This window comes from Dasypus novemcinctus, chromosome 11 (assembly GCF_030445035.2).
Source record: "Dasypus novemcinctus isolate mDasNov1 chromosome 11, mDasNov1.1.hap2, whole genome shotgun sequence".
NCBI lineage: Eukaryota > Metazoa > Chordata > Mammalia > Cingulata > Dasypodidae > Dasypus > Dasypus novemcinctus.
Genome location: NC_080683.1, coordinates 15,998,002 through 16,025,932, shown reverse-complemented (window position 1 = coordinate 16,025,932; position 27,931 = coordinate 15,998,002). Strand labels below are relative to the sequence as shown.

Below are 27,931 nucleotides of genomic sequence, written 5' to 3'. Positions count from 1 at the left end.
CTGCTTTATTGGAGTCTCACTGTGGGTTTCATTTGAAGAAAAGGAGCCACGGCTGAAGAAAGCGTGAAAATCCCTTCACTGAGCAGAAGGGCCAGGCGTGTCGGGAGCCATACAGCTGCGTGGAGGTAGGACCTAGACGCCTGGACTCCCAGCCCAGTGCTCCTTCTCTCACGCCCAGGCCCCTTCACCCCTCAGTCCCGGCACTGAGCTGGCCACTGCGGGAAGGCCCCGGGCCCTGCCCCCGAGAGCTGCAGACTGGCTGGGGAGCCAGGATGCTGCCAGGGCCAGCTGCCGTGTGCACCTCCGGTGGGCGCCGGCTCCCTGGTTTGCGCCCTCTTTCCGCTTACAGGTGTTCAGCTCGCCCTCATTCCAGGCAGGGCTCTCCGGGGGGCACAGCTGGTGTGAACCCTGCCCCCCACCCCTGGGGTGCCCTGGAGAGGCAGGTCTGCCTCCATCTCCAATTTGTGGGGCCAAGCTCCTTCCAGAACACAGCCGGAAGCTGGGGGAGAGGCGAGGCAGGGCACGCTCGAGGCTGCTGTGCCCACTGCCAGCTTCCCCAGGTCCCAGGACCTTGGAGCCCATCAGCTCCAGCCACCCCACCCCTACCCCAGGTGCCAAAACACTTAACACGGTTTCTGGCTCCGGCAAAGGACCCCAGTTTTCAGACCCTGGGGAGGTCCAAGGAACCCGGGAACAGACTGGGTGGTCAGAGAGGCACAGGAGACACTCAGAGCCTGGAACAGCAGCTATTTCCCAACCGGTTTGGAAATACGTTACTATATTAACAAGCGATGGCCGGCTAAGCGTGCCAGCGAGTGTCCGCCCGGCCCCAGGCCCCTCTTCACTCGAGGCTGGACTGTGCAGGTCCCAGATGAGAACGAGGCCTGTCTGGGGCCCTGGTCTCCGTGTCTCCAAATGTTCTGCCTTCTTGGGAAGACCAGGCTGGCCCTCCCCTCGCACCCCGCGTACTTAAGTGTGGCCACTGGAGCAGGTACTTCTCCAGCCCCTCGATCCAAGAGGCCAGGCCAGGGCGGCAGGCCCATGAGTCCCAGCCGCTGGGGAAAAAAGGCTGCCAGGACCAGCCAAGCCCATGCTGCTCAGGTCACGGGCAGTTAGGAGCAACCAGAGCGTTTTCCTTCCCTTCTCGCTTTCCTCGGCTGTCTCCACCGCTCCTGCCCTCCCTTCTGCCCGGCCCCATTGCCCCACGGGACCTCCTGGGCCAGCCCTGTTTATAGAGCACCTTCTGTGCCTGTCAGAGCCCCCCCGGGAACTGTGCTCCCCGCTCCCTCCTGCTGGGGGGCAGGCCTGGGCAGGGGGACAAGTCAGGGAAAAGCTGTTCCTCGCCTCCCCCAATTTCCACTGGCCCTCCAGGGGCTGGGGGAGAGCTTGCAAAGGAGCTAGACATGCCCCTGCCCATCTAGGTGTCAGGGTGGTTGATGGGGTCTCCCTCATGAGAGATGCACACTGAGGGGTGCCAGGCCCCCACCCCAGTCCCAGGTGTGTCCCAAGGCTTTCCAGAGCTGGGGACAGTGCCTCTGCCTTCACCAGCCTCTGGCCACAGCCCCAGGGGGAGCTGCTCTCCTCCACACAGAGCCTCCTCCCCACCACTCGCCCACCAACTCCCCTCAAATCTCCGGGCTGATAGGCCTGGGGACTAAGAAACCACGCATGCACGTGCTTGCGCTCACACACGCAGCCCCCGGGGCCGCGCCACCCCCCGCGGCAGGGCCCCACAGAGAAGGGAAGAGTGTTCACAGAAGTCCAGCTGTTCCCAGCTGTTCCAGGCAGGCCGACCTGGGTCACGGCGCCTTCCCCATGGAGACTGCAGAGGGACTGGGCATCCCCTGAACCTGGCCCCCCAGTACCACCACCGGAGATACCTTGAAAGAACCCTCGTGCAGGGAGTGCCTCCCATGCCACTGAGCACTGCGGCCTCCCGAGCTGCTCCTCATGTACCCACGCGTGGGCCAGGGGCTGGAGGGTGGGTGCTGGTGCTACCCTTCTCTGTGGCCTGGAGCAAGGCACCGCTCATCTCTGACCCCGGAGTCGTCCTCTCTAAAGTGAAGGGTTGGACTAGGATTTCTAAAACCCTGTTATTAGGTTCTTTAGCCCATGATCAAGGAGGATGGGGAAGCCGCGGGAATGACAAGCGCTTTGAACGCTCTGTCCTGTGGCCTGGCTGACTATACGGAGGGAGAGGGGACCACGGAGCACCATCCCAGGACCACCTTTAGAGATGCTATAAAGATTACTGGGGTATGGGTGAGTGGAGAGGCAGGGAAAAGAGAACTTCTCAGTCCTTTGACCAACTGCCCACGTTTGCCTGTTGTTGCCAACCAGAGCAGCTGAGGTTGCAGCAAGAAGGATTTCAGTTAGACTAGCAGAGGCCCACCAAACTCATCTTCTCTTGGGAATTGATAGGATGGTAACAGCAGGATGTTTATCTAGAGACTTGTAGGCCCACTCCCGGCCTAGATGAACCGCCAGGGAGTGGGAGAGAGGAAGGGGAGAGAATGGAGGAGAGGGTGAGGCAGGGTGTCAGCTCCCAGGCCCCCAGTTTAGAAGAGGTGGTTGCCTCCAAGCAGGGAGCTGAAGTAGGGGAAGGAATTTGTCAGGGGTGTGGTGGGACAGAGAGCAGGGCAGCAGGGGAATGGAATGAGAAGGCTGTCAAGTGCCGCCGCAAGTGTTTGTGGGAAATGGAGAAAAAGATCATTCCTTTTTGGGAGGGGACGAGAGAGAACCTCGTCAGGGCAGAGGCTGGCACCTGGGCTGTGGCACCAGCTCAGGCAGAGGGGCCAACACCGCTGGTGGAGCAGTGGGGATGACACCCGCCTAGCGCGGGCCCCAGGCACTGGGGAGGGGCAGGCTGGGAGTGTCGCAGGACAGGACTGTTGGAATCAGGGAGCTTCCTTCCTTTCCCAGAGACTGCTGGGGAGAGGCTCTGGGAGCAACACTCACAATGGCTGAGGCCAGCGGGCGGGGCCCCGGGCAGGGGGTCTGCCCTTGCCCCACTCCTGGCCTGCCCTTGGGCAGCTGGACAACATGACGACCCACTCCCCCTTCTCCTTCTCCATTCCAGGAATGGCTGGGTCTCCTAGGGCAACTGAGGCTGAAAAACCACCCAGGGGGAAGTTCCTCTTTCTCTCTATCCACCTTCCTTTCTGCTGCAATGAGGAACAGGTAAGAGGAAGGATGAGCAAGAGAATGGGGCCAAATCACCCAAATACTTTAGGCAAATAATGGACAATTTGAGGTGAGGCCAGTGTACCTTGGGAACAGGTGCTATTATGCAAATGAATTTAAGCAAGCAGATCAGGAGGAGGCTGGGCCCGCCCCGCCCACCCCCTCTGGAGGCCCAGGTCCCCAGCACCCAACTTTCCAGCCCAGAAAGCTTTATTCAGTGATTCCACAGCCCGTGTCCGCTCTCTCCGCAGCCCGGGGGGCGCTTCCTCCCAGGCCGTCCTACATCGCCATCTGCCCGTCCTTCCCAGCCAGTAGTTGGGCATTTCTCTCGCCAACTTCCCAGGTTGTCTCCCTACGAACCTCGCCCGCCTAGGGGCGCGCTCCTGGCGGCTGCAGGCTCCTACCCCCTTCCCTCCTGGCCTGAAGCGCCTCTGGGAATTCCTGGCTCTCTGTGGGAGGCCAGGGCTGCAGCTGCACCCACTCCCTCCAGGGCTGGCAGGGGCAGCTCCCGCCGACGCTGTCCCAGGGGAAGGCAAGGCGTGGAAAGGGGCTCCAGCCCCCGGATGGGTGGGGGGCCATGAAGCCCCTTCTGTCTGCGCCAACAGGACAACTTCGCTGGGCGCCTTCCAGCAGTGGGCTTCGGATGAAGCCGTTCCCTGACTGAGGTCGCCTTCCCCGGGCAGTCTTTGGAAACTCAGGACCCCCTGCCCCATCAGGACCCGGCCCCAGCGCCTCACAGGTGCCACCCCCAAGCCTCCAGGGGGCGCAGGAGAGCAGCGCTGGGCTTCCAGCCCCTGGGGCACAGCGAGGTGGCTCTCTGCACAGGCCCCTGGGGCCAACCCGCTGCCCATACCCCAGCCCCAGTCCTGGGGTGGGGGGTACCACGCTGGAGGCTGTCCAGCCAGACTTGCCCCTCTGGGAGCCGCAGAGTATGGGCCAGGGCCAAGGCGGGGCGGGAGGGGGGACGCTGCTTGGAAGAGACAGGGACGAGAGGAAAGCTGGCTTATGGGACCCTGAAGAAGTGTCGATTTGGGGAAAGGAAAGATAATCTGATATTGCAACCCTGCCCCGCCCGCTGTTCGCTGGGCCCATGGATTTCCACCTGACCTTGGAGGAGTGTGGGGCCTTTCTGAGCCACACAGCAAGCGCCCCCCTTCCCCACGCCCCCCTGCAGGGGCAGGAGCAGGGGGAATTGAGGGAGGGAGGTAGGGCACAGAACTTAAGGTGCTCTCCCTCTTAGGGACTGGCTAGTGCAGGGTCGCCCTGAGAGTGAGCACGCTGGCCCCCGGGACCTCACCTTAGCCCCAGCCCTGCCCCCTGGGCCCCTGTCCTAGGAACTAGAGCCAAGGGAATATTCGAGGCAGAGGCAGCAGGAGGAGAGGAGGCAGTTATTTCACACTGGACCCCTAAAAGGAAAGCATCTGACTCCAAGACAAGGGGTGCAAAGGATGAGGGGAGAGAGACAAATGTCTGTCACCTGAGCCTGGACTTCTTTGCCCCTGTATGTCTGCATCTGTGTGTGTGCATGTGTGTCAGTCTGTATGTGTCTGTGTGTTTTGTGTCAGTGTCTATGTGTGTATTGATGCTTTCAACTTGTTGATCTGCCAAGTTCTAGCTATGTGGCCTTAGGCAATCTACCTAGCCTCTCTGAGTCTCAGTTTCCTTCAAAAAAAGACATGAGAATAATACCTATATCATAGTGGTTTTGTGTAGCATACACACAATAGGTCTGCACACAATAGGAGCTAAATAAATGGTGGTTTCTATTCCCATTATTGTTAAAATTGCGATTATGGTGTGTGGTCCCAGCTTACGTGGCAGCCTTATTTCCCACTGCCTTCCCACACATACCTCCCCTTCTAGACAGATAGGTCTTCTGACAGTCCCAAATGCATGTTTTTAAATTTCTTCATCCTGGTCTCTGCACCATCTGCCACGAAGATCTGCCTCTTAAGGCAAGAAGCCTTCCTGCGCCTCTTCTGCTCACCATCTCCCCAAAACTCTTACAGCAGAAGCTATCAGTCCTCCCGGTCCAGTCTCAGATTGTCCGGTGTACTTAACTTTGTGAAGGAGTTGTGTGTGTATGTGTGTGTGGTCTCTTTCCAAGTTCACTGTGAGAGAAGGGACCATATTTTTTGGTGATTTAGATCTCCCTACTCCAGCTAATACAGGGTATGCACATGTAGACTTGGTGAATGAGGATGATAATAATTGTAAATACTACCTGTAATTGCATCCCTACGGTGTGCCTTACATTAGCTCATTAACCCCACAACAACCCCATGAAGTAGAATACAATTCTCTCCCTTTTACAGATGAGAAAAGTAAGGCTCAGGGAGTTTAAGTAACCTGCTCAATGTCACACAGCAAATAAGTGACAGAGCAGGGATTTGAATTCAAGCCTCTCTGGCTCCAAACCTACACTCTTTCTAAAATTTATTTCTCTCCCCACCCCCCCACCCCAGGTGTCTGCTCTCTGTGTCCATTTGCTGCATTTTCTTCTGTGTCTGCCTGTATTCTTGTCAGCAGCACCCGGAATCTGTGTCTCTTTCTGTTGCATCATCTTGCTGCGTCAGCTCCGCGTGGGGGGGGGCCACTCCTGGGTGGGCTGCACTTTTTTTTTCCCACGCTGGGCGGCTCTCCTTACGGGGCGCACTCCTTGAGCGTGGGGCTCCCCTACACAGGGGATACCCCTGCGTGGCAGGGCACTCCTTACATGTATCAGCACTGCGCGTGGGCCAGCTCCACACGGGTCAAGGAGGCCCGGGGTTTGAACCCTGGACCTCCCATGTGGTAGACAGACGCCCTATCTGTTGGGCCAAATCCGCTTCCTGAAACCTGCACTCTTAACCAGTAGGATCTGAATAAAAGAATGAGTCATCAGCAAACAGGAATTTCCTTTGTGTGCTCAAAGAAGAACGTAACAATAAAGCAAGCTGATAGCAGAAGTTCAGGGTTTCAAATCAATGTTCATTGGGGGTCAAGTCCCCATCACACACTGTTCACTGTAAGAGCCTTGGGCATCTCAGAAATGCACCCGGATAGTTTTGCATTATTCTTTAGAGTTTTTAAATTCTTTGGCAAACAGGGTTAAAAATAAGTGAATTAAAATTTTAAAATAAAAAAAAAGTCATCCCAGAATGAGTCAGAAAAATCCCTTATCCTTCCATCCCCAGAATGTTCCAGTCAATCTTCGCTCTATTTTAACTGTCTACAGGAAAAACTTTCTTTCTCTCCCTTTGTCAATTAATGACTTAGCAACTCTTTGATAACTGAGTGGATAACACTGGTCAGACAGCAAACGTCAGACCACAAGAAAACCACTGACTGGCTGATTTTCATATATTCTCCCATCAATTCCCAACTGTTATAGTAAGATATCACCAGGGGGAATTTATCCCCATTCCGGTCTCCAGCCTCCTTTGCCATCTTCCTTTTGTCATGCTGTTGCTAAGTTGACTTAGAATCTCTGTTCTACCACTTCCTTTGCCTGTAACCTTGGGCAGTCCATTCCTCTCTTCGTGCCTCAGTTTCCTCACTAGGAAAAGCAGTTGATAAGATACTGATTTCCTAGGACCGCAGTGAGGATTTCATGGCACCATGTGTGCCAAGCACAGTGACGGGCATGAGCGCGTGAATCATGAGCGTTTGGGCCTGATGGTGGTGTTTCTAACTGGGTGGAGGGGGCTGATGCTTGACCCCCGTCTCGCTGCAGGACAGCGTTTCTGCCCAAGCCAGCTGGGGCGCGTGTCCCTGAACATCGGCCCTCTGTGCTTTCTTCCCGTCCAGCCCCACCCCACCCCGCCCCCAGATGGAGAACCTTAGAATTCCATGGCCTAGAAGGTACTAAGAGCTTATCCAGCCCAGCTTGTTTTTGTCTGACCAGGAAGTAAAGCCCTCTGTAACCTAAATGGTTTGCGTCAAATCACATGCCATTTGCTTCCAGGTTACCTGCAAGTCCTGTATAACCAAATAATAAAAGGGTGGGGGAGTTGCTATATATCCAGGCCAAAGAAATCAAGTTTGCTCAATATATTTTTAGACTTTACTTCTTTTTGTGAAGTGACCTCAGACTTTGCTATATGCCAAATAGGGAAATCGATCTCATAATTTGGTGCCACACCTTGTTTTGAACAAAAAAAAAAAAAGGCGTTGTTATTACCTGCTAAATTTGCTCATTCTCCTAGGTCACAAGTCTTGGCACTGAACAATTTTTGGCTATTTCCACATAAGATTTAGTTTCTAATGATAACATCTCAACTCCACTGAAGAATATTTGTTAATGGGCTAAAGGCTCTGAGGGCAGCTCATTTGTTCATTTATTAATTCATAAATTCAGTAAATATCTATTGCTACCTTCTTACATGCAAAGACCTGTGCTAGGGACTGGACATACAGCAACAAACCAGACTGATACAAGTCCTGCCCTCTGAGAATGGACAAGTTAGCTCCCATGCACAGCATACCTGGTCTATTCTTTTAGCACGATTGCATGGAAGATTGGTAATAATAAACAACTCTACTAATGGATTAAAGGACTTCCAGGAAAAGAAGGCAGACTGAACTCCTGCATCTACACTTGCTTTTTCCTGAAACTCTACTAGAGCAAAGCTAAAGGCTTTTTAATTGTTTCATTGCTTTTTGTTTGTTTTTTAAGGCATAAACCCATAAGGACAGGCAGAGTGGAAGAGGAGATAACAGCAATAAAATTTTAGAAGCTAGAAGGCAAGTGGAAGGGTGGTAAAAAAAAAAAAAAAAAAAAAAATAGAGCAGGCAGTGGGGGAAGCTGTAGCTACTTATTTTTAACCCTAGAATTCCCAAAAGCTCAGGAATTGGTAATGCCAGTTAGGTCCAGAAGTTGGGGTTAAGGTGGGTAAACAAATAAAGAGTGTGGCGTAAAGTGTTTTTTTAAAAGCAGCCAAATCCTCAGATTCCCTCCCCTACCCCCACACAGCCAGATGAAAGACTAGAGGGGGAAATGGGGGGCATGGGGCAGCTCTGGACCAAAGGACCCCAGGACACTGGAAGGCAGGGGTATCCTTCTGAAAATGCTCACATAGTGGAGGCTGAGACCCCTAGCCCTCTTCCCTCTGGGTTTCTTTGTCCTTCAGACAGGAAACCAGAGGCAGCATCTATATGGAATCTGTCCAGCCTGAAAGGAAGAAAAGACCCAAAGATACTGATAACAGAGGCTTCAGAATGAAACAGCCCAGTCAGATGAACCTAATACGAGGATTACAGATGACAAGACAGACACGCAAATGTTCTGTTTTCAATAGGCTTTTCAGATATCCACACATAAAAATAAGCAAACAAGACATCTAAGGAGAGCTTCTATGACAAAAGACAGAAACCTAAACAGACAGAAAGAAAGCTAATCAGAGGAAGCCAAGACTACATCAGAAGAAAGCTTAAAAGTAACAACTAATTTTCATTAAATCCTGAAAAAGATAAGAAAAAACATTGCAAAGTTGGACGAAAAACAGACTATGTTTAAAACACTTAGAGAATGAGAGAGGGCCTGAAAAATCAAACATGTGATAGTGGAAACAAAAAATTCAACAGAAGTTGGAAGAGAAAGCTAAAGAAATCTCCATAAAGTAGAGGGAAAATAACAAAAGGATGGAAAAAAACATGAATAACTATACAATAAAATTAGAGAGCCAGCCCAAAATCCAAATAATAGGAGTAACAGAAACCGAGAAAACTAAGCAAAGGACATCATCAATGACATAATTCAAGAAAATTTCTCAGGATTGAAGGACTCCTGAGAGCCCAGTGCAATGGATAAAAATAAAAATAAAATAAGTGCTTCTGTGTACTATTCTAAGTGTTTTAAACATAGTAACTCATTCAGAACTCAAAATAATCATTCCTTTAAAGAAGAAGAAAATGAAGCTCAGAGTCCAGGCCCAAGCTAGTAAATGGTAGAGCCAAGATTTAAACTCAGGCAGGCTAATTTGAGAGACCGTGTGCTTAACCACTGTGCTACATGGCCTCTGAATAAGAGACTCACACCATGACACAACCTCATGAAATTTTAGGATGCTGGGGACAAAGAAAATATCCTTCAAGTTTCCAGAGAGAGGGGAAAAAAACACATCACATATTAAGGGTCAGCAATCAGAGTGGTTTGTTGGGGTTCTCAATAGCAAACTGGAATTTAGAAGACAATTCCTTCAAAAGGAAGATATTGTCCAATCCAGACTTCTTTACTCAGCCAAACTTGCAAAATGTCCAAAGGTAGACTATATGAGAGATCCAGTGTGTAATGGATCTCAAAACTTCACCTCTCATATTCCCTTTCCTAAGAAGCTACCAGAAGGTGTTCTCTACCAAGACAAGTAAACCAGATCAAAAGACCTGAGACCCAGGGAACCCAGCAGAAGAGAGGCTAAGGGCAGAGCCAGGATGAAGGGAGAGCCCAGGATACAACCATGTACACGGCATGGGAGGAGCCCGTCCACATGGGGTAGGTCAGAAATCTCCAGCAGAAACTTTTATAACAAGATGACATCGATAGACTATCTGATGTAGCTCAATGACTGATTAGGGAGATTAAGACAGCTGACAAATAGTTAGCTGTGGCATTATTGATAAGTACTTAGAAACCTAAGAAAATGGAAAAGCCAGACAATTATTAATTTCAGGGAAAAAGTTGCATAGGAAAGGAAAAGTAACCATAATTCACTCAGTGGCTCAACTGTATAAAATATGTATAGTCATAATAATACAAACACTGAGTTCCAATCTAATCAAAAGTGAATATAGGGAAGCAGATGTGACTTAACTGATTGAGCGTCCATCTACCATATGGGGGGTCCAGGGTTCAATCCCCAGGGCCTCCTGGACCATGTGGTAAGCTGGCCCACGCGCAGTGCTGCCGCGCGGGGTGCCCCACACGCAAGGAGTGCGCCCCATAAGGAGAGCCACCCCTCACAAATAAAGCACAGCCTGCCCAGGAGTGGCACCACACACACACAGAGCTAACACAGCAAGATGACGCAACAAAAAAGAGACACCGTTTCCCAGTGCCACTGGATAATGCAAGCAGATACAGAAGAACACACAGCGAATGGACACAGAGAACAGACAATGGAGGGAAGGGGAGAGAAATAAATAAAATAAATCTTTAAAAAAAAAGTGAATATAATTGTACTGACCTTACAGGAGGAGGGCCAGGGGAGGAATACAACTTTAAAGAGAAGTAATGGCTTAATGGATTGAAAATTATGTGCTAAATTTGATTGCTCTAAGTTAAAGGTTGTTTTTAAAATAGCTTTATTGAGGCATATTTGACATACAATAAACTGCACATAGTTCAAGTGTACAATTGAATAAGTTTTGATGTATGCATATATCCATGAAATTTACCACAATCAACACAGCGAACGTGTCCATCAACCCCAAAAGTTCCCTGTGTCTCTTTAAGATTCCTCTTTTTTTTTTTTTACTTTTTATTTATTTAATTCCCCTCCTCTCCCCTCCCCCGCTTGTCTGGTTTTTTTTTCTGTGTCTATTTGCTGTGTCTTGTTTCTTTGTCCGCTTCTGTTGTCCTCAGCGGCACGGGAAGTGTGGGCGGCGCCATTCCTGGGCAGGCTGCTCCCTCCTTCGCGCTGGGCGGCTCTCCTTATGGGTGCACTCCTTGCGCGTGGGCTCCCCTACGCGGGGGACACCCTTGCGTGGCACGGCACTCCTTGCGCGCATCAGCACTGCGCATGGGCCAGCTCCACACGGGTCAAGGAGGCCCGGGGTTTGAACCGCGGACCTCCCATGTGGTAGACGGACGCCCTAACCACTGGGCCAAAGTCCGTTTCCCTCTTTAAGATTCCTGTCTCCTGCCTTTCCTCACACACCCTCCAGTTTCCAGGCCTGCTGATCTGCTTCCTGTCGCTATAGAATAGTTTACATTTCAGAGTCTTACATAAATTGAATCATATACCATGTGCTCTTTTTTTTTCCTTCTTCGTCTGATTCCTTTCAGTCAACATAATTTTTAAAACTTTTATTTTGAAAAATTTTGAAATTACAGGGAAGTTGCAAACATAACACAAAAACAATGTAGAGGGGAGTAGGTGTAGCTCAGGGGTTGAGTGCCTTCTTGAAGTCCCAGGTTCATTCTTGTTATCTCCTTAAAAAAAAAATGCAGAGAACTCCAATATACCTCCTACCCACATACCCAGATTTCTCAACTTCTAACATTTTGCCACATTTGTTACATCATCCCATTTATCTATCTACCTATTCATTTTCCAAACCTTTGAGAGTAGATTGCATAATAATTCTCCTTGAATACTTACTACTTCCATGTATATTTCAAAAAAACAAAAGTATTTGCTTATGTAACCACATTATCGAGTTCAAAAAATTTAACTTTGCTACAAGGCTTATAGTCTATATTCCAATTTTTTCAATTGTTCCAATAATGTCCTTTTGGGCATTTTCTCCTCCAGTCTTAGATCTAGTCCAGAATCATGAATTGCATTTAATTTTTACGTATGTAACAACATAAAATTTCCTATCTCAACCACTCCCAAGCGTAAAAGTCAGTGGGATTCATTGCATTCATAATGTCATGCTACCATCACCATCATCCACTTCCAAAACTTTCCCATCACACCAGAGACCCTGTAAACATTATGCATTAACTCCCTCATTACCCTTACCCCACCCCTAGTAACATATACTCTAGTCTGTCTCTATGAATTTGTATATTCTAGTTATTTCATGTAAGTGGAATCACACAATATCTATTCTTTTGTGTCTGGCCTATTTTATGCAACATGATGTCTTTAGGGTTCAGCCATATTGTAACATGTCTCAGAACTTCATTCCTATTTACAACTGAGTAGTATTCCATTATATGTATGTACCACATTTTTTTTTATCCATTCACCTATTGATGGACACTTGAATGCCTTCCACCTTTGGCTATTGTAAATAATGCTGCTAGTGAACAACGGTCTACAAATATCTGCTCAAGTCCTTGCTTTCAATTTTTTGTGGAATATCCCTGAAAGTAGGATTGCCAGGTCATTTGATACGTCTATACTTAACGTTCTGAGGAACTGTTTTCTGCAGCAGCTACACCATTTTACCTTCCCACCAATAATGCACCAGCGTTCATATTCATCAACATTCTTTTCAGCACTTTTTTTTAATCATAGCCATTCTAGTAATTGTAAAATGGTATCTCATTGTGGTTTTTATTTGTATTTCCCTACTGGCTAATGATGTTGAGCATATTTTCATATGCTTTTTGGCCATTTGCATCTTTGGAAAAATGTCTATTTATAAAGTCCTTTGCCCTTTTTTTTTTTTTAAAGATTTATTTATTTATTTAATCCCCCCCCCCCCCCCCCCCCCGTTGTCTGTTCTTGGTGTCTATTTGCTGCGTCTTGTTTCTTTCTCCGCTTCTGTTGTCGTCAGCGGCAACGGGAATGGGAAGTGTGGGCGGCGCCATTCCTGGGCAGGCTGTTCTTTCTTTTCACGCTGGGCGGCTCTCCTCACGGGCGCACTCCTTGCGCGCGGAGCTGCCCCACGCGGGGGACACCCTTGCGTGACACGGCACTCCTTGCGCGCATCAGCGCTGCGCATGGCTTTGCCCATTTTTTAATTGGATTGTTTGTTTTTTTGACTTGGGGTTTTTGTAACTACTGGATACTATATCCTTATCAGATATATGGCTTCCAAATATTTCCTCCCATTCTGCAGGTTGTCTTTTCTCTTTCTTGATAATGTCCTTTGATGCACAAACATTTTAAATTTTTATGAAATCCAAATTATCCATTATTTCTTTTGCCACTCATGATTTTGGTGTAAAGTCTAAGAATCCATTGCCTAATACAAGGTCCTGATATTTGTTCATGTTTCTTCTAAGAGTTTTATAGTTTCAGCTCTTGTATTTAGGTTGTTGATCCATTTTGAGTTAATTTTTGTATATGGTGTGAAGTAGGAGTCCACTTTCTTTTTTGGCATATGGATATCCAGTTTTCCCAGCACCATTTGTTGAAGAAACTATCTTGGGAAACAGATGTGGCTCAAGTGATTGGGCTCCCATCTACCATATAGGAAGTCCAGGGCTCAATGCCCAGGGCCTCCTGGTGAGGGCAAGCTGGCCCACACAGTGAGCTCACCCACACAATGTGCCAGCCCATGTAGGAATGCGGCCCTGCGGAATAGTGCCACCCTGCGTGGGAATGCCAAGCAGGCAAAAGCTACTACACGCAGGAGTGCCAGCTGACACAGAGAGCTGGTGCAGCAAGATGATGCAGCAAGATGACACAACAAGAGACACAGGAGAGAAAATAAGATATAGCAGAACAGGGAGCTGAGGTGGCATAAGAGAATAATCGCCTCTCTCCCACTCCAGAAGATCCCAGGATTGGTTCCTGGAGCTGCCTAATGAGAATACAAGCAGACACAGAAGAACACACAGCTAATGGACACAGAGAGCAGACAATGGGGAGAATGGAGGGAGAAATAAATAAAATAAATCTTTAAAAAAAAGAGAGAGAGAGAGACTATCTTTTCCCATTGAGTGGACTTGGCATCACTGCTGAAAATCAAATTGGCCATACGTGTGTGGGTTTATTTATGAACTCTCAATTCTATTCCATTGGTCTATATGCCTGTCCTTTTGCCAGTATCACACTGTTTTGATTATTATAGCTTTGTAATACGTTTTGAAATCAGGAAGTGTGAGTTCTCCAACTTTGTTTTTCTTTTCAAGATGTTTTTGACTTTTCAGGGCCCCTTGAACTTCCTTATAATTTGATGATTAACTTCTCCACTTCTGCAATGAAGGCTGTCAGAACTTTGACTGGGATTGCACTGAGTCTGTAAATTGCCTGGGTAGTATTGGCATCTTAATGATACTAAGTCTTCTAATCCAATAGCACCAGGTGTCTTTCCATTTCTTTGGATCTTCTTTAATTTCTTGCAACAATGATTTGTAGTTTTCTTTTTTTTTTTTTTTTAAGATTTATGTATTTCTCTCCCCTTCCCCCTCCCCCAACCCAGTTGTCTGTTCTCTGTGTCTATTTGCTGCGTCTTCTTTGTCCATTTCTGTTGTTGTCAACATCACGGGAATCTGTGTTTCTTTTTGCTGCATCATCTTACTGCGTCAGCTCTCCATGTGTGTGGCACCATTCCTGGGCAGGCTGCACTTTCTTTTGCCTGGGCGGCTCTCCTTACGGGCACACTTCTTGCGCGTGGGGCTCCCCTACGCGGGGGACACCCCTGCGTGGCGCAGCACTCCTTAGGCGCATCAGCACTGCGCGTGGGCCAGTTCCACACGGGTCAAGGAGGCCCGGGGTTTGAACCGCAGACCTCCCATGTGGTGGATGGATGCCCTAACCACTGGGCCAAGTCTGCCGCCCTGATTTGTAGTTTTCTATGCACAAGTTATTTACCTCCTTGGTTAAATTTATTCCTAAATATTTGACTCTTTAAGTTATTGTAAGTGCAATTGTTTTCTTGATTTCCTTTTTGGATTGTTCATTGCACATGTATAGAAACACCACTGAATGTTGTGTGTTCATCTTGTACCCTGTCACATTGCCGCATTCATTTATTAGTTCCAATAACCTTCTCGTGGATTCTATGGGAATTTCTATATGTAGGATCATGTCATCTGCAATTTGGATGCTTTTTATTTATCTTTCTTGCCTAATTACTCTGGCTAGAACTTCCAGTACAATGATGAACAGCAGCAGGAAAAGCAGGCATCCCTCTCCTTTTTGCGATCTTAGAGGGAAAGCTTTATGCCTTTGACTACCAAGTAGGGTATTAGGTGTGAGTTTTTCACATATGTCCTTTAACGTGCTGAGGAACTTGCCTTCTATTCCTAGTTTTCTGAATAGATTTTAGCTATAAAAGGTGCTGACTTTTGTCAAATTCTTTTCTGCATCAATTGAGTTGATCATATGTTTTTTTTTTTCCTTCATTCTATTTATGTGGTTTATTACATTGATTGATTTTCTTATGTTGAAATGTCCTTGGATTCCTGGGATAAATTCAACTTGGTCATGGTGCATGATCCTTTTAGTGTGCTACTGGATTCAGTTTACTAGTATTTTGTTGAGGATTTTTTTCAACAAAGGGATATTGGTCTGTAATTTTCTGTAATTTTCTTTCCTTTTGATATCTTTATCTGTCTTTAGTGTTAGAGTGATGCTGGTCTCATAGAATGAATTAGGAATAGTTCCTTCCTCTTTAATTTTTTTTGCAAGAGTTAAAGCAGTATTGGTGTTAATTCTTCTTTGAACATGTGGTAAAATTCACCAGTGAAGCTATCTGGTTCTGGGCTTTTCTTTGTTGGGAGCTTTTGATTCAATCTCTTATTGGTCTGTTGAGATCTCTTTCCTCTTGAGTCAATGTAGGTAGTTTGTGTGTTTCTAGGAATTTGTTCACTTCATCCAAGTTTTCTAATTTATTGGCATACAGTTATTCGCAGTATCCTCTTATGATAATTTTTATTTCTCTAAAGTCTGTAGTAATGTATCCCGTTTCATTTCTGATTTTTTTTTTGTAAGTCCACTCTAATCTATATTTTATTCCTCCATTCTGTGGGCCCTGTGGTGGTGATGTCCACTCCACCTCTATATTGAGAGGGGGGTTAGATACCACATGGATGATGGATGCAACTCTCCTGCTTGCAGTTGTAGGCATTCGCAGTTCCCTGGTGTGGTGATTGACCATCTTCCTCCCTGTTAAGTCCAATGAACCAGAGAGTAGGAGTTGCAACTCTGCTGAGGCTCAGGACCCAGCTGGCACATGCACAGTCCAGAGATTCAAGTCTCCTGAGTATACACCAATGCTAGCACCAACCAATCTGATTTATTTTTTATGTTCTCTCTTTTTTTTTTCTTTTTCAGCCTAGCAAAGGATTTGTCAATTTCATTGACCATTTCAAAGAACCAACTCTTGGTTTTATTGATTCTCTCTGATGTTTTTCTATCCCATTTCATTTATCTCTGCTCTAATCTTTATTTCTTTCCTTCAGCTCACTTTAAATTGTTTGCTCTTCTTTTTCTAGTTCTTCCAGATGTAAGTTTAGGTTATGATTTGAGATCTTTCTTCTTTTTTAACATAAACATTTACAGCTATAAATTTCTCTCTGAGCACTCTTTCCTGTATTCCATAAGTTTTTATATGTTCTGTTTTCATTTTCATTCATCTCAAGGTATTTCTTGATTCCCCTTGTGATTTCTTTTTTGACCTATTGGCTGTTTAAGAGTGTATTATTTTAGAACTTCTGGGAAGATAGTGGACTAGAAAGACATAGGATTGTCTTCTCCTCCAGAAAAATAGCTAGAGAACAGCCTGAAATGGCCTAGAAAAATATCTTACAGGGTTTTGGACACCAGATGAAAACTGGACACTGCCCAGAATGGAGAGGGACAATTTTGCAACAGCAAAATTGTTGAACCAAGAATCAAAGAGCAGCAGTAACACACAGCCTCCCACCACTAAATCCCTACAAAAGAAAAAGAATTTGAGCATCTGAGGAAACTACATCCTAATCAGATGCCTAGACATCAGCAAAAAAATTATAAGCCATATTAAGAAAATGGAGGACATGGCCCAGGAAAAGGAATATATCAAAGCCCCAGAAGAGATGCAGAATTTGAAAGTACTAATTAACAAGATGTGCACAAATTTCCAAAATCAAATTAATTAGTTGAAAGACAATATGACTACAGAGATGAACAACATCAAGAAGACATTGAGTGAGCACAAAGAAGAATTTGAAATCCTGAATAGAAAAGTAGCAAAGCTCATGGGAATGAAAGACACAATAGGTGAGATCAAAAACACATTAGAGACATACAACAGCAGATTCAAAATGACGGAAGAAAGAATAAGTGATATCAAAGACAGAACAGCTGAAGTTGAAGAGAGAAAATTACAGAGGGAGAAAAGAATGGGAAAAAAAATTGAGCAGTAATATATGTGTCATGGAAGTTCCAGAAGGAGAAGAGAAGGGAAAAGGGGCAGAAAGAGTATTTAAGGAAATAATAGCTGAAAATTTCCTGAAATTTCCTTAACATGTCTAAGAAGCCCACCATACCCCAATCAGAATAAATCCAAATAGATCTCCTCCAAGACACATACTACTTAAAATGTCAAATGTCAAAGACAAAGAGAAAATTCTGAAAGCAGCAAGGGAGAAGCAAACCATCACATACAAAAAACCCAGTAAGACTTACTGAAAATTTCTCATCAGAAACCATGGAGGTGAGAAGACAGTGGTATGATAGAATTAGGAGATTGAAAAAGTGAAACTGCCAGCCAAGAATTCTGTATCCAGCAAAACTGACCTTCAAATATGAAGCTGAGTATAAAATATTCACAAACAGAAACTAAGAGAGTTTGTAAAAAAGAACCCAACTTTGCAGAAAATATTAAAGGATGCCTTAGAGCCTGAAAGAAAAAGACAGGAGAGAGAAGCTTGGAGAAGAAAAGCAGAAAGGATAACGAAAATAATAAAAAGACAGGCAAAAATATGGCATGACATATAAAAAACAAAGAATAAAATGGTGGAAGTAAATAATGCATTTACAGTAATATCAGTGAATGTGAACGGATTAAACTCCCAATCAAAAGATATAGGCTGACAGAATGGATGAAAAAATATGAGCCATCCATATGCTGCTTACAAAAAATTCACCTTAGACCCAGGGATACAAACAGGCTGAAAGCAAAAGGCTGGCAAAAGATATTCCATGCAAACAGTAAACAAAAAAAAGAGCTAATATCAGATAAAAGAGACTTTAATGAAAAAAATGTTATAAGAGATACAGAAGGCCATTACATATTAATAAAAATGACAATCCATCAGGAAGATATAACAGTCATAAATAGCTATGTACCTAACCAGGGTGCCCCAAAATACATGAGACAAACTCTGGCAAAACTGAAGAGAAAAGCAGACAAGTCTAGAATAAACATTGGAGACTTCAACACCCCATTCACATCATTAGAACAACTAGACAGAAGATCAACAAGGAAACAGAGAACTTGAATAATATGATAAGCAAGTTAGACCTAACAGACAAATACAGAATGGTGCATGCAAACTCAGTGGGTTATACATTCTCTCAAGTGCCCATGGATCATTCTCAAGGACAGATCACATATTAGGGCACAATGCAGTGCTCAATAAATATAAAAAGATTGAAATTATACAAAGCACTTTCTCAGATTATAATGGAATGAAACTGGAAATCAATAATGGACAGGAAAGAGGTAAATTCACAAATGTGTGGAGGCTGAACAACACACTCCTAAATAATTGATGGGTCAAAGAAGACATTGCCAGTGAAATCTGTAAATATATTGTGACAAATGAAAACAAGAACACAACTTATCAAAACTTATGGGGCACAGCAAAGGCAGTCTTGAGAGGAAAATTTATAGCTCTAAATGCCTATGTTAAAAAAAGAAAAAAGTACTAAATTCAGAGATTTAACTGAGGGAAGCAGATTTGGCCCAACAGATAACGTGTCCAACTACCACAGGGGAGATCTAAGGTTCAAACCCAGGGTCTCCTGACCCATGTGATGAGCTGGCCCATGTGCAGTGCTGATACATGCAAGGAGTGCTGTGCCATGCAGGGCTGTCCCCCACATAGGGGAGCCCCACATGCAAGGAGTGCACCCCGTGTGGAGAGCCACCCAGTGTGAAAAAAGTGCAGCCTGCTCAGGAATGGCACTGCTCACATGGAGAGCAGACGCAGCAAGATGACGCAACAAAATGAGGGACAGATTTTGGGTGCCGCTGACAACAATACAAGCAGACACAGAAGAACACACAGCAAATGGACACAGAGAGCAGACAACTGGGGGAAGGGGGTAAGGGGAGAGAAAAAATAAAATAAATTAAAATTAAATAAATAAATTAATTAATTAAATGATCTCTTTAAAAAAACATTTAATTGAACAACTAGAAAAAAACTAGAAAAAGAAGAGCAAACCAATCCCAAAGCAAGCAGAAGGAAAGAAATAATAAAGATTAGAGCAGAAATAAATGAAATTGAGAACAAAAAAAACAAGAGAGAAAAATCAACAAAACCAAAAGCTGGTTCTTGGAGAAGATCAATAAAATTGACAAACCTCTAGTTAGACTAACAAAGAAAAAAAGAAGATGCAAATAAATACAATGAGAAATGAAATAAAGTTAAGACTGACTCCACAGAAACAAAAAGGCTCATAAGAAGATATTATGAGAAACTGTATGCCAACAAACTAGACAACCTAGACAAAATGGACAAATTCCTAGAAATGCTCGACCTACACTGACACTACAAGAAATGTAAGAACTTAACAAACCAATCACAGTTAAAGAGATTGAATCCATCATCAAAAATCTCCCAACAAACAAAAGCCTAGGACTAGACAGCTTCCTAACCAATCCTGTTTAAACTCTTCCAAAGAACTGAAGAGGAAGGAAAATTAACCCAACACTTTTTATGAAGCCAACATCACCCTAATAACAAAGCCAGATATAGACACTACAAAAACAGAAAATTACAGACCAATCTCTCTAACGAACATAGATGAAAAAATTCTCAACAGGGTATTTGCAAATTAAACCCAACAGCATATCAAAAGACATACATCATGACCATGTAGAATTTATTCCTGCTATTGCAAGGATGGTTCAACATAAGAAAATCAATCAACATAATACACCACATTAACAAATTGAAAGAAAAAAAACACATGATCATCCCAATCAATACAGAAAAGGCATTGACAAAATCCAGTATCATTTCTTGATAAAAAAAACACCTAAAAGATAGGAATAGAAGGAAAATTCTTCAGTATAAAAGGCACATAAAAAACCCACAGCCAACATCATATTCAATGGGGAAGGGTTGGAAGCTTTCCCTTTAAGATCAGGAAAAAGACAAGGATGCCCACTGTCACCATCGTTATTCAACTTTGTACTAGAAGTTCTGGCTAGAGCAATTAGACAATTTTTTTTAAAAAAGGCATCCAAATAGGAAAAGAGGAAGTAAAACTCACACTATTTGTGTATGACATGATCCTATACTATAAAATTCTGAAATGTCTGCAACAAAACCACTCGATCTAATAAATGAGTTCAGCAAAGTGGCAGGATATAAGATCAACATGCAGAAATCAGCCATGTTTTTGTACACTAATATTGAACAATCTGAGGAGGAAATCAGGGGGGAAAGTCCATTTACAATAACAACAAAAAGAATCAAATACCTAGGAATCAGTTTAAACAAAGAAGTACAGGACCTATATGCAGAAAACTACAAAACAATGCTAATAGAAATTTTAAAAGACCTAAACAAATGGAAAGATATTCCATTTTCATGGAATGAACATAATAATGTGAAGATGTCAATCCTACCAATCTGATTTATAGATTCAATGCAATACCAGTCAAAATTCCAACAGCCTACTTTACAGAAATAGAAAAGGCAATTACCAAATTCATTTGGAAGGGAAAGTGCACCCAAATAGCCAAATACATTCTAAAAAAGAAGAGCCACTTGGGAGGAATTCACTGCCTGACCTTGAAACATATTACAAAGCTACAGTGGCCAAAACAGTATAGTACTGGCATAAAGATAGACACAACAATCAGTGGAATAAAGTTGAGAACCCAGAAATAAACCCTCACCTATATAGACAACTGGTTTTGGCAAAGCTACCAACTTAATGTTAAAAGGACAAATGGTGCTGGGATAACTGCCTATCTATAACCAAAAGAATGGAAGAGGACCTCTCTCTCACTCCCTTTACAAGAACCAACTCAAAATGGATCAAAGACCTAAATCTGAAAGCAAGGACCATAAAACTACTAGAAGAAAATGTAGGGAAACTTCTTAAAGACCTTGTGGTAGGTGGTGGTTTCTTGGACTTTACACCCAAAGCGCACACAACAAAAGAAAAAATAGATAAATGCAACCTCCTTAAAATTAAACACTTTTGCACTTTACAGGACTTTGTCAAAAGGGTGAAAAGGCAGCCGACTCAATGAGAGAAAATATTTGGAAATCACATGTCTAATAAAGAGATTTTACAACTCAACAATAAAAAGACAAAAGTCTTGAATAGACATTCGTCCAAAGAAGAAATACAAATGGAAAAAAAAAGAAAATTGAAAAAATGCTCAACATCACTAATGATTAGGGAAATACAAATCAAAACTACAATGAAATGTCATTTCATACCTATCAGAATGGCCACGACTAAAAAGACAAGAGAACTACAAGTGTTGGAGAGGATGTGGAGAGATAGGAACACTTATTCACTGTTGGTGGGAATGTAGAATGGTACAGCCACTGTGGAAGGCTGTTTGACAGTTCCTAAAGAAGTTGAATATAGAGTTGCCAAGTGACCCTGCAATATCATTATTGGGTATATACCCAGAAGAACTGAGAGCAGTGACACGAATAGACATCTGTACACCTCTGTTCATAGTGGCATTATTCACAATTTACTAAAGTTGGAAACAATCCAGGTGTCCGTGAATGGATAAAAACGCTAGTGTGGGGAAGCGGATTTGGCCCAATGGATAGAGCGTCTTCCTACTACATGGGAGGTCCAAGGTTCAAACTCAGGGCCTCCTGACCCGTGTGATAAGCTGGCCCACCACAGTGCTGATGCGCTCAAGGAGTGCCCTGCCAGGCAGGGGTGTCCCCTGCGTAGGGGAGCCCCACGCACAAGGAGTGTGCCCTGCGTGGAGAGCTGCCCAGCACGAAAAAAGTGCAGCCTGCCCAGGAATGGTGCCGCACACACGGAGAGCTGATACAACAAGATGACGCAATAAAAAAGAGACACAGATTCTGGGTGCCGCTGACAAGAATATAAAGTGGACACAGAAGAACACATAGCGAATGAATACAGAGAGCAGAAAATGGGGGCAGGGGGCGGGGAAGGGGAGAGAAATAAAAAAAAAACACTAGTGTATTCACATGATGGAATATTATGCAGCTGTAAGAAGAGATGCAGTTGTAACACAAATGACAACGTGGATGAACCTGGAGGACATTATGTTGAATGAAGCAGGCCAGACACAAAAAGATAAATACAGTATTATTGCATTAGTATGAACTAAATATATTGTGTAACATATTGTATGACTCTGTTTATATAAAATGCAAATATAAATCAATTTATAAGAAGAATACATTTTCTTGATAAGGCAAAAAAAAGTGTATTGTTTAATTTCTACATACCTGTGAATTTTCCTGTTCTCATTCCACGTGGTTGGAGAAGATACTTTGTATAGTTTCTTCAATTTTTTTTTAGGAGAAATAGGCACTCAACCACTTGAGCTTCATCTGCTCCCCTGTTTCAATCTTTCTTTTCTCACCCAAACATCTTGGTGATGTCACTTAGCCTAATTATTTTGATATATATCTATGTCATTGCTTGTATCAACTGTTCATTCCAATAAATGAGTAGTTTACTCCTTTATCAATAGTCCCTTCCTGGGCAGCGGACTTGGCCCAGTGGTTAGGGCATCCATCTACCACATGGGAGGTCCGCGGTTCAAACCCCGGGCCCCCTTGACCCGTGTGGAGCTGGCCATGCGCAGTGCTGATGCGCGCAAGGAGTGCCGTGCCACGCAAGGGTGTCCCCCGCGTAGGGGAGCTCCACGCGCAAGGAGTGCACCCCGTAAAGAGAGCCGCCCAACGCGAAAGAAAGTGCAGCCTGCCCAGGAATGGCGCCACACACACGGAGAGTTGACACAAGATGACGCAATAAAAAGACACACAGATTCCCGAGCCGCTGACAACAGAAGCAGACAAAGAACACGCAGCAAATAGACACAGAAGACAGACAACCGGGGGGGGGGGGGGGCGGGGGGGGCAATAAATGAATAAATACATCTAAAAAAAAAAGTTCCTTCCTAATTGGCGAGTAGTATTCCATCTTATGGTCATTATACAATTAATTTATACATTCATCTGTTGAAGGATATTAGTGTTGGTCCCAGTTTGAGGCTACTTTAAATATAGCTGCTATGAAAATGGGAGTGCAGTTGTTTGTATGGAGCTATGCTTTTGTTTCTCTTGGGTAAATACCTAGGAACAAAATGGCTGGTAAATATATAGTTAACGTTTTAAGAAAATGCCAAACTGTTTTCCAAAGTACATGTATCTTTAACAGTCCCAAGAGTAATGTATGAGAGTTCCAATTTCAACACATCCACCAACCCTTGGCATAGTCAGTCTTTTTCATTTTAGCTGTGTCAATAGGAGTGTAGTTTATCTCATTGTGGCTTTATTTTACATTATTCTAAATGACTAATGATGTTGGACATCTTTTTATGTGCTTATTTTGCATATGTATATCTTCTTTCATGAGGGGTACAAATCTTTTGCCCATTTTCTACTTGTGCTCTTTTCTTATTTTTGAGTTTGGAGAATTCTTTTTATATCAGATATATGATTTGCAAATAATTTCTCGCAATGTGTGGCTTAGCCTTCATTCTTAGTAGTGTCTTTCAAAGAGCTGAAGTCTGTACTTTTGATGAAGTCCATTTTATCAATCCATTTTTTTATGGATCATAATATTGTTATTGTATCTAAAATATCTTTGCCTAACCCAAAGATTCAAAGATTTTACCCTACGTTTTCTTCTACAAGTTTTATACTTTTAGGTTTTGCATTCAGGTCTATGATTCACTTAGAGTTTTTGTTTTATATGCTGCAAAGTATGGAAACAAGTTCATTTGTTTTGCACATGGATATCCAATTGCTCCAGTCCCATTTGTTGACATTGGGACTTTCTCTACTACATTGCCTTTGCACCTTTGTCGAAAGTCAGTTGTCCATATATGCATGGGCCTGCTTCTGGACCCTATTCTATTCCATTGATTTATTTTCTATTTTCATAACAATATCACAATGTCTTGATTACCATAGCTTTATATAATAAGTCTTGAGATTAGGTAATGTTAGTCCTCCAACTTTGTTCTTCTTTTCCAAGTTGTTTTGGCTATTTGTCCTTTGAATTTCCTTATGAACTTAAAAGTATTTGTAAACTTATACACACACCAAAAAAAAAAGGCTATTGGGATTTTGATTGGAGTTGTATTGAATTTATCAATTTGGGGAGAATAGACACCTTAACAATATTAAATTTCCTGATTCATGTACAGGCCTTGCTTTTTTCTTTTCAGATTTTCCCTAAGTATTTAATACTTTTGGTGCTATTTTTAAAGTATGATTTTAAGATTTCACTTTCCATTTATTCATTGTTAAAAGAAAAACACAATTTTTCATACTGATCTTGTATTCTGAAACCTTGCTAATTTTGTTTATTAGTTCTAGTAGCTTCTCTATAGATTAAATCAGATTTTCTGCATGGATAATCACATTGTCTGTAAACAAAGACAGTTTTGATTCTTCTTTTCCAATCTGAATGCCTTTTTTTTTTTCTTGCCTTATTGCACTGGGTAGAACGTCTATACATGGTGAAGTAGAAATGGAGAGAGTGAATGTTTTTTGTCTTATTCCTGATCTTAGCAGGAAAGTATTTGGACTTTCACCATTAATTATGATGCTAACTGTAGGGTTTTTTTATAGAAACTCTTTATCAGATTGACATTCTCTTCTACTCCTGGTCTGCTGAAAATATTTTTTTTATCAGGAATGGACGTTGGATTTTGTCAAATGCTTTTTCTGCAACCATTGATATGATCAGATGGCTTTCCCCATTTTTAATTTGTTAATATGATGAATTACATTGATTAATTTTTTAATATTAAACCAATCTTGCATTCCTAGGATAAATATACTTGGTCATGATATATTTTTATAGACTGTTGAATTCAATTTGCCTTAACTTTGCTTAGAAAATTCCATCTATAATAGTGATCTATGGATTTCTTTTCTTTAATATCTTTGTATGGTTTTGATATGAGGGTAACATTGGCCTCATAGAATGAATTAGGAATATTCCCTCCTCTATAATTTTCTACAAAGGTTTGCGTCAAATTGGTATTGTTTCTTCTTAAATATTTGGCAGTATTCATCAATAAAGTCATCTAGGCCTGGAGTTTTCTTTGTGGGAAGACTTTTAACTACAAAGTTAATTTTTCAAAAAATAGATATAGATCTATTCAGTTTTTCTGTTTCTTCTTGAGTGAACTTCTTTAGTTTGTATCCTTCAAGGAATTTGTCTATTTCATCCAAGTTGTAGAATTTATTGGTGTAAAATTGTTCCTAATATTCCCTTATTATATTTTTAATATCTGTCACCACTTTTTTTTTAGGAGGTACCAGAGATTGAACCCAGGACCTCATATACAGGAAGCAAGCACTCAGCCACTTGAGCTACATCCCCTCCCTACCACTGCTTTCTTGATATTGGTAATGTGTGTTTTCTTTCTTGATTTTCTTCATCAATTTGGCTAACAGTTTATCAATTTTATTGATTTTCTCAAAAGGCAAGCTTTCACTGAATTTCTAAAATATTTTTCCATTTCTACTCTACTAATTTTGCCCTCATCTTTATTACTTCCTTTCTTCGTCCTACTTTGTGTTTAATTTCTCTAGTTAAAGGTTTTTAAATTCATAAAGTTTTTAAATTGCAAAAAAAAATACAAAAATAACCTTTCATCTATTTTGTGCTCTAAAATAAACTTTCCATTTCAGAGTTTCTTAGTAAGTGTGAAAACATCCAATAATTCATTCACCAAATACTCATGGAGCACCTACTATGTGCCAGGCACAATTCCATATGCTGGAGAAAGAAGAGTGAATAAAACAAAATCAGACCCTCATTAAGCTCCGTTGTAGTTGGAGGGCACAGGCACTACATAAGTAGATAGATAGACGTCATTTCAGGAGGTGATTAATGCTGTAAAGAAAAACAAAGCAAAATGAAGGAGACAGACTGAGCAGGCTCGGAGGCATTGTTGTGATTTTAGCTGGGGCCAGCAAAGGACCTTCTCAGAACAGACTGAGGAACGAGGGGCAAAGGAAACAGCCAGCGGAGGGGCTCTCCAGGCTGAGACGGCAACCAGGGCAACGTCTCTGAAGCTCGAAGGCACTGTCTTTTAAGGAAAAACAGGAAGAGCTAAATGGCTGGGGAGAGAGGTAGCTAGGGGTGGAGCATGTCAAGTCTCATAGGACACTGCAGACACGTCAAATGTTATTCTCAGTATGGGAGGGAGAATTCTAAGATAACTCGCGATTCCCCACCCCCTGGTACAGACGCTGTGCAATCCCCAGCTCAGTGACTAGGAAAGCTTTCTCACCTGTGATTGGGTAACTGACTCTAAGAACAGGAGGTTGTCCAGTGCACCTGATGGAATCACACGAGTCCTGTAAAAGCAGAGTTTCCACACCAACGAAAGACGTTGTTGATGTGGGAGGAGTGGCGGTGTGGGGAGTGGGGTTTATGGGAACCTCTTATATTTTTTAATGTAACATTTTGTGTGATCCATGTATCTTTAAAAAAAAAAAAAAGATAATTTTTAAAAAGAAGAGTTTCCTCTGCTTATTGAAGAAAAGGAAGCCAGAGATTCGAAGTATGGGCAGGGTTCCATGTGCCATTACTACTTTCAAGATAGAAGGAGCCCTGTGGCAAGGAATGCCAGAAGTTTCTGCAAGCCGTAAGCTATCCCAGCAAGGAACTAAGGACCTTGGTCCTATGGTAGCAAAGAAGTGAATTCTGCCAGAAATAAGAATGAAGTAGATCACACCCCCACCCCGAGCCTCCAGACAAGTACTCAGTCCAACCAACACCTTGATTTCAGCCTTGCAAAAGACTCTGAGCAGAGAACCTAGCCACCCTGTGCCAGACTCCTGCCCTAGAGAACTGAGAGCTACTAAATGGGTATTGTTTTAAGCTGCTAAACTCGTAGTCATCTGTTACACAGCAATAGAAAGCTAATATGGCCAGTGTGATAGGAAGACATAAACACATAGGACATTTGCTTATGGGTTTTACTCTCACGTCACCCCAACTAGACTGTGAGCTCCCTACAGGCTTATAACAGTCTACCTGTCTCCTCCACAAGATTGTGTCGGTACCTAGTGCACACCCAGGGAACGGTCCACAGGGGGGTAAAAAGTTTTGATCAAAGGCAAGCTTTTTTTTTTTAAGTATTTGCCTCATACTGACCACTGGGAAGAATTGCTAATATCTGTATACATTTCTGTGTGCTCTTTAGGAAAATGTTACTTCTGTACATGCATGACTTGCCTTCGATCTTACCCACTTCTGAGGAAACGTCTTCTCCTCCAAGACAACACGTTGGAACAGAACTCGCCTTGCATCCAAACCCAGCTCCATCGAGACTGCTGCCAGCGCTCCCCCTCTCTCCTAAGAACCCAAGCTCTGAGCCTGGGGTGCATACTCACTTCCTGCCTCTCCCACTCTCGCTGTGTAGTCAGACAGACCTGAAAATTCATTTGCAAAGTTTCTGCACAAGTCACAGCCTTTGTGTTTCCAGTGCTGCCCATCAGTGTCCTTCTCGGCTCTCAGCTTTGTGAAGGCCAAGGGTTCCCCAAGGGTTTCACCATCTCCAATCCCTTCCCATGGACCTTCATCACCGCCTCAAGGTAACACTTGGCATGCAAACCCTTTTCTCAAACCTCCTTAGACTCCCCACTGCCCGCTCGAGGCTGGTGCCCCCACACAAGGCTGTGTGCAGCTTGGGGACAAGGGCGACGTGTTGAGCATCTTTCGTGGCATCAGACGTTCCAAATCACAGTGAGGTTGTTGATGAGAACGAACATGAC

At 43.6% G+C, this 27,931-nt stretch overlaps 1 long non-coding RNA gene across 1 annotated transcript; it reads left to right on the top strand.

Annotated features, from left to right (window-relative positions):
- Positions 1 to 27,931, top strand: LOC131280383 (uncharacterized). Its single transcript, XR_009187910.2, has 4 exons — positions 1 to 125; positions 3,080 to 3,180; positions 25,456 to 25,552; positions 27,361 to 27,931. It is a non-coding gene; the product is annotated as an uncharacterized lncRNA (long non-coding RNA).